The sequence below is a fragment of the Abrus precatorius genome, unplaced genomic scaffold (genome assembly GCF_003935025.1).
Source record: "Abrus precatorius isolate BTA unplaced genomic scaffold, Abrus_2018 Scaffold0, whole genome shotgun sequence".
NCBI lineage: Eukaryota > Viridiplantae > Streptophyta > Magnoliopsida > Fabales > Fabaceae > Abrus > Abrus precatorius.
Genome location: NW_020874290.1, coordinates 3,224,500 through 3,239,232, shown reverse-complemented (window position 1 = coordinate 3,239,232; position 14,733 = coordinate 3,224,500).

Below are 14,733 nucleotides of genomic sequence, written 5' to 3'. Positions count from 1 at the left end.
CTCATCTCGGGCCACTGAAACACCTTGGAAGTGACTGCTGGGACTAAGAGGAAGAGTTCCCTGTCTCTCTCTCGCCTCCTGGCGCCTTTGGGCCTAAATTCTAATTTGGGTCTCGCCTGAGTTCTCTTTTGCTTAGTCGCTAAGGAAAGCATGCAAAACTCATCTCGGGCCACTGAAACACCTTGGAAGTGACTGCTAGGACTAATAGGAAGAGTTCCCTGTCTCTATCTCGCCTCCTGGCGCCTTTGGGACTAAATTCTAATTTGGGTCTCGCCTGAGTTCTCTTTTGCTTAGTCGCTAAGGAAAGCATGCAAAACTCATCTCGGGCCACTGAAACACCTTGGAAGTGACTGCTAGGACTAATAGGAAGAGTTCCCTGTCTCTATCTCGCCTCCTGGCGCCTTTGGGCCCAAATTCTAATTTGGGTCTCACCTGGGTCCTCTTTTGGTAAGTCGCTAAGGAAAGCGTGCAAAACTCATCTTGGGGCACTGAAACACCTTGGAAGTGACTGCTAGGACTAATAGGAAGAGTTCCCTGTCTCTCTCTCGCCTCCTGGCGCCTTTGGGCCCAACTTCTAATTTGGGTCTCGCCTGGGTCCTCTTTTGCTTATTCGCTAAGGAAAGCATGCAAAACTCGTCTCAGGCCACTGAAACACCTTGGAAGTGACTGCTAGGAATAATAGGAAGAGTTCCCTGTCTCTCTCTTGCCTCCTGGCGCCTTTGGGAATAAATTCCAATTTGGGTCTCGCCTGGGTCCTCTTTTGCATAGTCGCTAAGAAACGCGTGTAAAACTCATCTTGGGCCACTGAAACACCTTGGAAGTGACTGCTGGGACTAAGAGGAAGAGTTCCCTGTCTCTCTCTCGCCTCCTGGCGCCTTTGGGCCTAAATTCTAATTTGGGTCTCGCCTGAGTTTTCTTTTGCTTAGTCGCTAAGGAAAGCATGCAAAACTCATCTCGGGCCACTGAAACACCTTGGAAGTGACTGCTAGGACTAATAGGAAGAGTTCCCTGTCTCTATCTCGCCTCCTGGCGCCTTTGGGACTAAATTCTAATTTGGGTCTCGCCTGAGTTCTCTTTTGCTTAGTCGCTAAGGAAAGCATGCAAAACTCATCTCGGGCCACTGAAACACCTTGGAAGTGACTGCTAGGACTAATAGGAAGAGTTCCCTGTCTCTATCTCGCCTCCTGGCGCCTTTGGGCCTAAATTCTAATTTGGCTCTCGCCTGAGTCCTCTTTTGCTTAGTCGCTAAGGAAAGCATGCAAAACTCATCTCGGGCCACTGAAACATCTTGGAAGTGACTGCTAGGACTAATAGGAAGAGTTCCCTGTCTCTATCTCGCCTCCTGGCGCCTTTGGGCCTAAATTCTAATTTGGGTCTCGCCTGAGTCCTCTTTTGCTTAGTCGCTAAGGAAAGCATGCAAAACTCATCTCGGGCCACTGAAACATCTTGGAAGTGACTGCTAGGACTAATAGGAAAAGTTCCCTGTCTCTCTCTCGCCTCCTGGCGCATTTGGGCCCAAATTCTAATTTGGGTCTCGGCTGGGACCTCTTTTGCTTAGTCGCTAAGGAAAGCATGCAAAACTTATCTCAGGCCACTGAAACACCTTGGAAGTGACTGTTAGGACTAATAGAAAGAGCTCCCTCTCTCTCTCTCGCCTCCTGGTGCCTTTGGGACTAAATTCTAATTTGTGTCTCGCCTGGGTGCTCTTTTGCATAGTCGCTAAGGAACGCGTGTAAAACTCATCTTGGGCCACTGAAACACCTTGGAAGTGACTGCTAGGACTAATTGGAAGAGTTCCCTGTCTCTCTCTCGCCTCCTGGCGCCTTTGAGCCCAAATTACTATTTGGGTCTCACCTGGGTCCTCTTTTGCTTAGTCGCTAAGGAACGCTTGCAAAACTCATCTTTGGCCACTGAAACACCTTGGAAGTGGCTGCTAGGACTAATAGGAAGAGTTCCCTATCTCTCTCTTGCCTACTGGCGCCTTCGGGCCCAAATTACGATTTGGGTCTCACCTGGGTCCTCTTTTGCTTAGTCGCTAAGGAGCGCTTGCGAAACTCAGCTCAGGCTACTGAAACACCTTGGAAGTGACTGCTAGGACTAATAGAAAGAGCTCCCTCTCTCTCTCTCGCCTCCTGGGGCCTTTGGGCCTAAATTCTAATTTGGGTCTCGCCTGAGTTCTCTTTTGCTTCGTCGCTAAGGAAAGCATGCAAAACTCATCTCGGGCCACTGAAACACCTTGGAAGTGACTGCTAGGACTAATAGGAAGAGTTCCCTGTCTCTATCTCGCCTCCTGGCGCCTTTGGGCCCAAATTCTAATTTGGGTCTCGCCTGGGTCCTCTTTTGGTAAGTCGCTAAGGAAAGCGTGCAAAACTCATCTTGGGGCACTGAAACACCTTGGAAGTGACTGCTAGGACTAATAGGAAGAGTTCCCTGTCTCTCTCTCGCCTCTTGGCGCCTTTGGCCCCAAATTTTAATTTGGGTCTCGCCTGAGTCCTCTTTTGCTTAGTCGCTAACGAAAGCATGCAAAACTCGTCTCAGGCCACTGAAACACCTTGGAAGTGACTGCTAGGACTAATAGAAAGAGCTACCTCTCTCTCTCTCGCCTACTGGCGCCTTTGGGACTAAATTCCAATTTGGGTCTCGCCTGGGTCCGGTTTTGCATAGTCGCTAAGGAACCCGTGTAAAACTCATCTTGGGCCACTGAAACACCTTGGAAGTGACTGCTAGGACTAATAGGAAGAGTTCCCTGTCTCTCTCTTGCCTACTGGCGCCTTTGGGCCCAAATTACGATTTGGGTCTCACCTGGGTCCTCTTTTGCTTTGTCGCTAAGGAACACTTGCAAAACTCATTTTAGGCTACTGAAACACCTTGGAAGTGACTGCTAGGACTGATAGGAAGAGTTCCCTGTCTCTCTCTCGCCTCCTGGCACCTTTGGGCCCGAATTCAGATTTGGGTCTCGCTTGGGTCTTCTTTTGCTTAGTCGCTAAGGAACACGTGCAAAACTCATCTCAGGCCACTGAAACACCTTGCAAGTGACTACTAGGATAGGACTAATTGGAAGAATGCCCTGTCTCTCTCTCGCCAACTGACGCCTTTGGGCCCAAATTACAATTTAAGTCTCGCCTGGGTCCTCTTTTGCTTAGTCGCTGCGGAAACCATGCAAAACTCATCTCGGGCCACTGAAACACCTTGGAAGTGACTGTTAGGACTAATAGGAACAGTTCCCTATCTCTCTCTCGCCTCCTGGCGCCTTTGGGCCCGAATTCAGATTTGGGTCTCGCCTGGGTCCTCTTTTGCTTAGTCGCTAAGGAACGCGTGCAAAACTCATCTCAGGCCACTGAAACACCTTGCAAGTGACTACTAGGATAGGACTAATTGGTAGAGTGCCCTGTCTCTCTCTCGCCAACTGGCGCCTTTGGGCCCAAATTACAATTTGGGTCTCGCATGGGTCCTCTTTTGCTTAGTCGCTAAGGAACGCGTGCAAAACTCATCTCGGCCCAGCGAAACACCTTGGAAGTGACTGCTAGGACTAATAGGAAGAGTTCCCTGTCTCTTTCTCGTCTCCTGGCGCCTTTGGCCCAAATTCTAAATTTGGTCTTGCCTGGGTCCTCTTTTGCTCAGTCGCTAAGGAACTTGTGCAAAACTCATCTCGGGCCACCGAAACACCTTGGAAGTTATTACTAGGACTAATAGGAAGAGTTCCCTGTCTCTCTCTTGCCTCCTGGCGCCTTTGGCCCAAATTCCAAATCGGGTCTCGCCTGGGTCCTCCTTTGCTTAGACGCTGAGGAACGCGTGCAAAACTAATCTCGGGCCACCGATACACCTTGGAAGTGACTGCGAGGACTAATAGGAAGAGTTCTCTGTCTCTCTCTCGTGTCCTGTCCCCTTTGGGCCCAAATTCCAATTTGTGTCTCCCCTGAGTCCTCTTTTGCTTAGTCGTTAAACAACGCGTGCAAAACTCATCTCGGGACACCGAAACACCTTGGAAGTGACTGGTAGGACTAATAGGAAGAGTTCCTTGTCTCTCTCTCGCCTCCTGGCGCCTTTGGCCCAAATTCCAAATTGGGTCTCGCTTGGGTCCTCTTTTGCTTAGTCGCTAAGGAACGCGTGCAAAACTCATCTCGGGCCACCGACACACCTTCAAAGTGACTGCTAGGACTAATAGGAAGAGTTCCATGTCTCTCTCTCGTGTCCTATCCCCTTTGGGCCCAAATTTCGATTTGCGTCTCCCCTGAGTCCTCTTTTGCTTTTTTACTAAGGAACGCGAACAAAACTCATCTTGGGCCACCGAAACACCTTGGAAGTGACTGTTAGGACCAATAGGAAGAGTTCCCTGTCTCTATCTCGCTTCCTGGTGCCTTTGGGCCTAAATTCCTATTTGGGTCTCGCCTGGGTCCTCTTTTGCTTAGTCGCTATGGAGCGCGTGCAAAACTCATCTCAGGCCACCGAAACACCCTTGAAGTGACTGCTAGGACTAATAGGAAAAGTTCCCTGTCTCTCTCTCGCCTCCTGGAGCCTTTGGGCCCAAATTCCAAATTTAAGTCTCGCCTGGGTCCTCTTTTGCTTAGTCGCTAAGTAACGCATCCAAAACTCATCTCAGGCAACTGAAACACCTTGCAAAGTGACTGCTAGGAGTAATAGGAAGAGCTCCCTGTCTCACTCACGCCTCCTTGCGCTGTTGGGCCCAAATTCTAATTTACGTCTCGCCTAGGTCCTCTTTTGCGTAGTCGCTAAGGAACGCGTGAAAAACTCATCTTGGCCCACCAAAACCCCTTAGAAGTGACTGCTAGGACTAATAGGAAGAGTTCCCTTACTCTCTCTCGCCTCCTGGCGCCTTTTGGCCCAAATTCTAACTTGGGTCTCGCCTGGGTCCTCTTTTTCTTAGCTGCAAAGGAACGATTGCAAATTTCATGTCGAGCACTGAAACACCTTGGAAGTGACTGCTTGGACTAATAGGAAGAGGTCCTTGTCTCTCTCTCGCCTCCTGGCGCCTTTGGGCCCAAATTCTAATTTGTGTCTCGCCTGGGTCCTCTTTCGCTTACTCGCTAAGGAACGCGTGCAAAACTAATCTCAGGCCACCGAAACACCTTGGAAGTGGCCACTGAAACACCTTGGAAATGACTGCAAGGACTACTAGGAAGAGTTCCCTTTCTCTCTCTCGCCTCCTGGCGCCTTTGAGCCCAAAATCCAATTTCGGTCTCGCCTGGGTCCTCTTTTGCTTAGTCCCTAAGGAACGCGTGCAAAACTCATCTCGGGCAACTGAAACACCTTGGAAGCGATTGCTAGGACTAATAGTAAGAGTTCCCTGTCTCTCTCTCGTTTCTTGTCCCCTTTGGGCCTAAATTCTAATTTGGGTATCGCCTGGGTCCTCTTTTGCTTAGTCACTAAGGAATGCGTGCAAAACTCATCTCGGGCAACCAAAACACCTTGGAAGTGGCCACTTAAACGCTTTGGAAGTGACTGCTAGGACTAATAGGAAGAGTTCGCTGCCTCTCTCACGCCTCCTGGCGCCTTTGGGCCCAAATTCCAATTTGGCTCTCGCCTGGGTCCTCTTTTGCTAAGTCGCTAAGGAACGCGTGCAAAACTCATCTCGGCCCACCGAAACACCTTGGAAGTGACTAATAGGACTAATCGGAAGATTTCCCTGTCTCTCTCTCGCCTCCTGGCGCCTTGGGGCCCAAATTCCAATTTGGGTATCGCTGGGGTCCTCGTTTGCTTAGTCACTAAAAACGCGTGCAAAACCCATCTCGAGCCACCGAAACACCTTAGAAGTGATTGCTAGGACTAATAGAAGAGTTTCCTGTCTCTCTCTCGCCTGTTGGCGCCTTTGGGTCCAAATTCCAACTTGGGTCTCGCCTGGGTCCACTTTCGCTAAGTCGCTAAGGAACGCGTGCAAAACTCATCTCGGGCCACCGAAACACCTTGGATATGACTGCTCGGACTAGTAGGAAGAGTTCCCGGTCTCTCTATCCCCTCCTGGCGCCTTTGGGCCCAAATTCCAATTTGGGTTTAGCCTGGGTCCATTTTTGTTTAGTCGCTAAGGAACGCATGCAAAACTCATCTTGGGCCATCAAAACACCCTGGAAATGACTGCTAAGACTAATAGGAAGAGTTCCCCGTCTCTCTCTCGTTTCCTGTCCCCTTTAGGCCCAAATTCCAATTTGGGTCTCGCCTGGGCCCTCTTTTGCTTAGTCGGTAAGGAACGCGTGCAAAACTCATCTCGGGCCACTGAACACCTGTGAAGTGACTGCTAGGACTTATAGGAAGAGCACCTGTCTCTCTCTTGCCTCCTGGCGCCTTTGGGCCCAAATTCCAATTTGGCTCACGCCTGGGTCCGCTTTTGCTTAGTCACTAAGGAACGCGTGCAAAACTCATCTCAGGCCACTGAAACAGCTTGGAAGTGACTGCTTGGACTAATAGGAAGAGCTCCCACTCTCTCTCTCACCTCTTGGCGCCTTTAGGCCCAAATTCCAATTTGGGTCTCGCCTGGGTGTCTTTTGCGTACTTGGTAAGGAACGCGTGCAAAATTCATCTCCGGCCACCGAAACACCTTGGAAGTCATTGCTAGGACTAATAGGAAGAGTTCCCTGTCCCTCTCTCGCCTCTTGGCGCCTTTAGGCCCAAATTCCATTTTGGGTCTCGCCTGGGTCTTCTTTTGCTTAGTTGCTAAGGAACGCGTGCAAAACTCACCTCGGGCCACCGAAACACCTTGGAAGTGATTGCTAGGACTAATAGGAAGAGTTCCCTGTCTCTCTCTCGTTTCGTGTCCCGGCCCAAATTCCAATTTGGGTCTTGCCTGGGCCCTCTTTTGCTTAGTCGCTAAGGAACGCATGCAAAACTCATCTCGGGCCACCGAATCACCTTGGAAGTGTCTCCTAGGACTAATAGGAAGAGTTCCCTGTCTCTCTCTCGCCTCCTGGCGCCTTGGGGCCCAAATTCCAATTTGGTTATCGCTGGGGTCTTCGTTTGCTTAGTCGCTAAGAAATGCGTGGCAAACTCATCTCGAGCCACTGAAACACCTTGGAAGTGGCCACTTAAACACCTTGGAAGTGACTGCTAGGACTATTAGGAAGAGTTCGGTGTCTCTCTCACGCCTCCTAGCGCCTTTGGGCCCAAATTCCAATTTGGCTCTTACCTGGGTCCGCTTTTACTTAGTCGCTAAGGAACGCGTGCAAAACACACCTAGGGCCACCGAAACACCTTGGAAGTGACTGCTAGGACTAATAGGAAGAGTTCCCTGTCTCTCTCTCGCCTCCTGGCGCCTTTGGGCCCAAATTCCATTTTAGTTCTCGGCTGGGTCCTCTTTTGCATTGTCACTAAGGAACGCGTCCAAAACTCATCTTGGGCCACCGAAACACCTTGGAAGTGACTAATAGGAAGAGTTCCCTGTCTCTCGCTCGCCTCCTCGCGCCTTTGGGCCCAAATTTCAATGAGGGTCTCGCCTGGGTCCTCTTTTGCTTAGTCGCTAAGGAACGCGAGCAAAACTCATCTCTGGCCACTAAAACACCTTGTAAGTGACTGCTAAGACTAATAGGAAGAGCTCCGTGTCTCTCTCTTGCCTCCTGGCGCCTTTGGGCCGAAATTCTAACTTGGGTCTCGCCTAGGTCCACTTTTGCTTAGCCGCTAAGGAACGATTGCAAAACTCATGTCGGGCCACTAAAACACCTTGGAAGTGAATGCTTGGACTAATAGGAAGAGGTCCTTGTCTCTCTTTCATCTCCTGGCGCCTTTGGGCCCAAATTCTAATTTGGGTCTCGCCTGGGTCCTCTTTTGCTTAGTCCCTAAGGAACGCGTGCAAAACTTATCTCAGGCCACCGAAACACCTTGGAAATGACTGCTAGGACTACTAGGAAGAGTTCTCTGTCTCTCTCTCGCCTCCTCGCGCCTTTGGGCCCAATTTTCAATGAGGGTCTGCCTGGGTCCTCTTTTGCTTAGTCGCTAAGGAACGCGTGGAAAACTCATCTCGGGCCACTAAAACACCTTGTAAGTGACTGCTAGGACTAATAGGAAGAGTTCGCTGTCTCTCTCACGCCTCCTGGCGCCTTTGGGCCAAAATTCAAATTTCGCTCTCGCCTGGGTCTTTTTTTGCTTAAAAGCTAAGGAACGCGAACAAAACTCATCTCGGGCCACCGAAACACCTTGGAAGTGACTGCTAGGACTAATAGGAAGAGTTCCCCGTCTCTCTCTCACCTCCTGGTGCCTTTGGTCCCAAATTCCAATTTGGCTCTCGCCGGTGTCCTCTTTTGCTTAGTCGCTAAGGAACGCGTGCAAAACTCATCTCGGGCAACCGAAACACCCCTGAAGTGACTGCTAGGACTAATAGGAAGAGTTCGCTATCTCTCTCTCGCCTCCTGGCGGCTTTCGGCCCAAATTCCAATTTGGCTCTCGCCGGGGTCCTCTTTTATTTAATCGCTAAGGAACGTGTGCAAAACTCATCTCGGGCCACCGAAACACCCTTGAGGTGACTGCTAGGACTAATAGGAAGAGTTCCCTGTCTCTCTCTCGCCTCCTGGCGCCTTTGGGCCCAAATTCCATTTTGGGTCTCGCCTGGGTCCTCTTTTGCATAGTTGCTAAAGAACGCGTCCGAAACTCATCTTGGGCCACCGAAACACCTTGGAAGTGACTAATAGGACTAATAGGAAGAGTTCCCTGTCTCTCTCTCGCCTCCTCGCGCCTTTGGGCCCAAATTTCAATGAGGGTCTGCCTGGGTCCTCTTTTGCTTAGTCGCTAAGGAACGCGAGCAAAACTCATCTCTGGCAACTAAAACACCTTGTAAGTGACTGCTAGTACTAATAGGAAGAGCTCCGTGTCTCTCTCTTGCCTCCTGGCGCCTTTGGGCCCAAATTCTAACTTGGGTCTCGCCTAGGTCCACTTTTGCTTAGCCGCTAAGGAACGATTGCAAAACTCATGTCGGGCCACTGAAACACCTTGGAAGTGACTGCTTGGACTAATAGGAAGAGGTCCTTGTCTCTCTTTCATCTCCTGGCGCCTTTGGGCCCAAATTCTAATTTGGGTCTCGCCTGGGTCCTCTTTTGCTTAGTCTCTAAGGAACGCGTGCAAAACTCATCTTAGGCCAGCGAAACACCTTGGAAATGACTAATAGGACTAATAGGAAGAGTTCCCTGTCTCTCTCTCGCCTCCTGGCGCCTTTGGGCCCAAATTCCATTTTGTGTCTCACCTGGGTCCTCTTTCGCATAGTCGCTAAGGAACGCGTCCAAAACTCATCTCGGCCCACCGAAACACCTTGGAAGTGACTGCTAGGACAATTAGGAAGAGTTCCCTCTCTCTCTCTCGCCTCCTGGCGCCTTTGGGCCCAAATTTCAATGAGGGTCTCGCCTGGGTTCTCTTTTACTTAGTCACTAAGAAACACGGGCAAAACTCATCTCGGGTGACCGAAACACCTTGTAAGTGACTGCTAGGACTAATAGGAAAAGCTCCGTGTCTCTCTCTCGCCTCCTGGTGCCTTTGGGCCCAAATTCTAACTTGGGTCTCGCCTGGGTCCACTTTTGCTTAGCCGCTAAGGAACGATTGCAAAACTCATGTCAGGCCACTGAAACACCTTGGAAGTGACTGCTTGGACTAATAGGAAGAGCTCTCTTTCTCTCTCTCGCCTTGTGGCACCTTTGGGCCCAAATTCCAATTTAGGTCTCGCCTGGGTCCTCTTTTCCTTAGTAGCTAGGAAACACGGGTAAAACTCATCTCGGGCCACCGAAACACCTTGGAAGCGACTGCTCAGACTAATAGGAAGCGTTCCCTGCCTCTCTCGCCTCCTGGCGCCTTTGGGGCCAAATTCCCATTTGGGTTTCGCCTAGTTCCTTATTTGCTTAGTCTCTAAGGAACGCGTGCAAAACTCATCTTGGGCCACTGAAACACCTTCGAAGTGACTGCAAGGACTAATAGGAAGAGTTCCACGTCTCTCTCTCGCCTCCTGGCGCCTTTGGGCCCAAATTCCATTTTGGGTCTGTCCTGGGTCCTCTTTTGCATAGTCGCTAAGGAACGCGTCCAAAACTCATCTCGGCCCACCGAAACACCTTGGAAGTGACTAATAGGACTAATAGGAAGAGTTCCCTGTCTCTCTCTTGCCCCCTGGCGCCTTTGGGCCCAAATTTCAATGAGGGTCTCGCCTGGGTCCTCTTTTCCTTAGTCGCTAAGGAACGCGTGCAAAACTCATCTCGGGCCACTGAAACACCCTGGAAGCGACTGCTCAAACTAATAGAAAGTGTTCCCTGCCTCTCTCGCCTCCTGGCGCCTTTGGGCCCAAATTGGGCCACTAAAACACCTTCGAAGTGACTGCGAGGACTAATAGGAAGAGTTCCACGTCTCTCTCTCGCCTCCTGGCGCCTTTGGGCCTAAATTCCATTTTGGGTCTCGCCTGGGTCCTCTTTTACATAGTCGCCAAGAAACGCATCCAAAACTCATCTCGGGCCACCGAAACATCCTTGAAGTGACTGCTTGGACAATTAGGAAGAGTTCCCTCTCTCTCTCTCGCCTCCTGGCGCCTTTGGGCCCAAATTTCAATGAGGGTCTCGCCTGGGTCCTCTTTTACTTAGTCGCTAAGAAACGCGTGCAAAACTCATCTCGGGCCACCGAAACACCTTGGAAGTGACTGCGAGGACTAATAGGAAGAGTTCCACGTCTCTCTCTCGCCTCCTTGCGCCTTTTGGCCCAAATTCCAATTTGGCTCTCGCCGGGGTCCTCGTTTTCTTAGTCGCTAAGGAACGCATACAAAACTCACCTCGGGCCACCGAAACACCTTGGAAGTTACTGCTAGGACTAATAAGAAGAGTTCCCTGTCTCTCTCTCGCCTCCTGGCTCCTTTGGGCCCAACTTCCAATTTGGGTCTCGCCTGGGTTCTCTTTTGCTTAGTGGCTAAGGAACGCGTGCAAAACTCATCTCGGGCCACCAAAACACCTTAGAAGTGGCCACCGAAACACCTTGGAAATGACTGCTAGGACTACTAGGAAGAGTTCCCTCTCTCTCTCTCGCCTCCTGGCGCCTTTGGGCCCAAATTCCAATTTGGGTCTCGCCTGGGTTCTCTTTTGCTTAGTCGCTAAGGAACGCATGCAAAACTCATCTCAGGACACCGAAACACCTTGGAAGTGACTACTAGGACTAATAGGAAGAGTTCCCTGTCTCTCTCTCGCCTCTTGGCGCCTTTGGCCCAAATTCCAAATTGGGTCTCGCCTGGGTCCTCTTTTGCTTAGTCGCTAAGGAACGCGTGCAAAACTCATCTCGGGCCACCGGAACACCTTGGAAGTTACTGCTAGGACTAATAGGAAAAGCTCCCTGTCTCTCTCTCGCCTCATGGCTCCTTTCGGCCCAAATTGATATTTGGGTCTCGCTTGGATCCTCTTTTGCTTAGTCGCTAAGGAACGCGTGCAAAACTAATCTCGGGTCACCGAAACACCTTGGAAGTGACTGCTAGGACTAATAGGAAGAGTTCCTTGTCTCTCTCACGCCTCCAGGTGCCTTTCGGCCCAAATTCCAATTTGGGTCTCGCTTGGGTCCTCTTTTGCTTAGTCGCTAAGGAACGCGTGCAAAACTCATCTCGGGCCACCGAACACCTTGGAAGTGACTGCTAGGACTAATAGGAAGAGTTCCCTGTCTCTCTCTCGCCTCCTGGCGCCTTTGGCCCAAATTCCAAATTGGGTCTCGCTCGGGTCCTCTTTTGCATAGTTGCTAACGAACGCGTGTAAAACTCATCTTAGGCCACCAAAACACCTTAGAAGTGACTGCTAGGACTAGAAGGAAGAATTCCCTGTCTCTCTCTCGCCTCCTGGCTCCTATGGGCCCAAATTCCAATTTGGCTCTCGCTTAGGTGTTCTTTTGCTTAGTCGCTAAGGACTGCCTGCAAAACTCATCTCGGGCAACTAAAACACCTTGGAAGTGGCTGCTAGGACTAATAGGAAGACTTCCATGTCTCTCTCTCGCCTCCTGCGCCTTTGGGCCTAAATTCCAATCTGGGTCTCGCCTGGGTCCTCTTTTGATTAGTCGCTAAGGAACGCGTGCAAAACTCATCTTGGGCCACCGAAACACCCTTGAAGTGACTACTAGGATTAATAGGAAAAATTCCTTGTCTCTCTCTCGCCTCCTGGAGCCTTTGGGCCCAAATTCCAAATTTAAGTCTCGTCTGGGTCCTCTTTTGCTTAGTCGCTAAGGTACGGGTCCAAAACTCATCTCAGGTCACTGAAACACCTTGCAAAGTGACTGCTAGGAGTAATAAGAAGAGCTCCTTATCTCAGTCTCGCCTCCTGGCGCTGTTGGGCCCAAATTCTAATTTACGTCTTGCCTGGTTCCTCTTTTGCGTAGTCGCTAAGGAACGCGTGTACAACTCATCTTGGTCCACCAAAACACCTTAGAAGTGACTGCTAGGACTTGAAGGAAGAGTTCCCTGTCTCTCTCTCGCCTCCTAGCTCCTTTGGGCCCAAATTCCAATTTGTGTCTCGCCTGGGTCCTCTTTTGCTTAGTCGCTAAGGAACGTGTGCAAAATTCATTTTGGGCCACTGAAAAACCTTGGATGTGACTGCTAACGCTAATAGGAAGAGTTCCCTGTCTCTCTCTCGTGTCCTGTCCCGTTTGGGCCCAAATTCCAATTTGCGTCTCCCTTGAGTACTCTTTTGCTTAGTCGCTAAGGAACGCGTGCAAAACTCATCTCGGGCCACCGAAACACCTTGGAAGTGACTGTTAGGACTAATAGGAAGAGTTCCCTGTCTCTCTCTCGTGTCCTGTCCCCTTTGGGCCGAAATTCCAATTTGCGTCTCCCCTCAGTCCTCTTTTGCTTAGTTGCTAAGGAACGCATGTAAAACTCATCTTGGGCCACCGAAACACCTTGGAAGTGACTGCTAGGACTAATAGGAAGAGTTTCCAGTCTCTCACTCGTGCCCTGTCTACTTTGGGCCGAAATTCCAATTTGCGTCTCCCCTCAGTCCTCTTTTGCTTAGTCGCTAAGGAACGCGTGTAAAACTCATCTTGGGCCACCAAAACACCTTAGAAGTGGCTGCTAGGACTAGAAGGAAGAATTCCCTTTCTCTCTCTCGCCTCCTGGCTCCTTTGGGCTGAAATTCCAATTTGGGTCTCGCTTGGGTCTTCTTTTGCTTAGTCGCTAAGGATTGCCTGCAAAACTCATCTCGGGCCACTAAAACACCTTGGAAGTGACTGCTAGGACTAATAGGAAGACTTCCATGTCTCTCTCTCGCCTCCTGGCGCCTTTGGCAAAAATTCCAATTTGCGTCTCGCCTAGGTCTGTTTTGCTTAGTCACTAAGGAACGTGTGCAAAACTCATCTCGGCCACTAAAACACCTTGGAAGTGACTGCTAGGACTAATAGGAAGAATTCAATGCCTCTCTCTCGCCTCCTGGCGCCTTTGGGCCCGAATTCCAATTTGGGTCTCGCCTGGGTCCTCTTTTTTCTTTGTCGCTATGGAACGCGTGCAAAACTCATCTCGGGCCACTGAAACACATTGGAAGTGACTGGAAGCACTAATAGGAAGAGCTCCCTGTCTCACTCTCGCCTCCTAGCGTCGTTGGGCCGAAATTCCAATTTGCGTCTCCCCTCAGTCCTCTTTTGCTTAGTCGCTAAGGAACGCGTGCAAATTTCATCTCCGGCCACCGAAACACCTTAGAAGTGATTTCTAGGACTAGTAGGAAGAGTTCCCTGTCTCTGTCTCGCCTCCTGGCTCCTTTGGGCCCAACTTCCAATTTGGGTCTAGCCTATGTCCTCTTTTGCTTAGTCGCTAAGGAACGCGTGCAAAACTCATCTTGGGACGCTGAAACACCTTGCAAAGTGACTGCTAGGAGTAATAGGAAGAGTTCCCTGTCTCTCTCTCGCCTCTAGGCGCCTTTGGGCCCAAACTCCAATTTGGGTCTCGCCAGAGTCGTTTTTTGCTTAGTCGCTAAGTAACGCGTGCAAAACGCATCTCGGGCCACCGAAACACCTTGGAAGTGACTGCTAGGACTAATAGGAAGAGTTCCCAGTCTCTCACTCGTGTCCTGTCCCCTTTGAGCCCAAATTCTAATTTGCGTCTCCCCTGAGTCCTCTTTTGCTTAGTCGCTAAGGAACGCGTGCAAAACTCATCTCAGGCCACCGAAACACCCTGGAGGTGACTGCTAGTACTAATAGGAACAGTTCCCTGTGTCTCTCTCGCCTCCAGGCACCTTTGGGACCAAATTCCAATTTGGGTCTCGCCTGGGTCCCCTTTTACTTAGTCGCTAAGGAACGCGTGCAAAACTCATCAGGGGCCATCGAAAGTCCATGGAAGTGACTGCTGGGCCTAATAGGAAGAGTTCCCTGTCTCTCTCTCGCCTCCTCGCGCCTTTGGGCCAAATTCCAAATTGGGTCTCGCCTGGGTCCTCTTTTGCTTAGACGCTAAGGAACGCGTGCAAAACTAATCTCGGGCCACCGAAACACCTTGGAAGTGACTGCTAGGACTAATAGGAAGAGTTCCCTGTCTCTAACTCGTGTCCTGTCCCCTTTGGGCCCAAATTCCAATTTGCGTCTCCCCTGAGTCCTCTTTTGCTTAGTCACTAAGGAACGTGTGCAAAACTCATCTCGGGCCACCGAAACACCTTGGAAGCGACTACTAGGACTAATAGGAAGAGTTCCCAGTCTCTCACTCGTGTCCTGTCCCCTTTGGGTCCAAATTCCAATTTGCGTCTCCCCTGAGTCCTCTTTTGCTTAGTCGCTAAGGAACGCGTGCAAAACTGATCTCGGGCCACCGAAACACCTTGGAAGCGA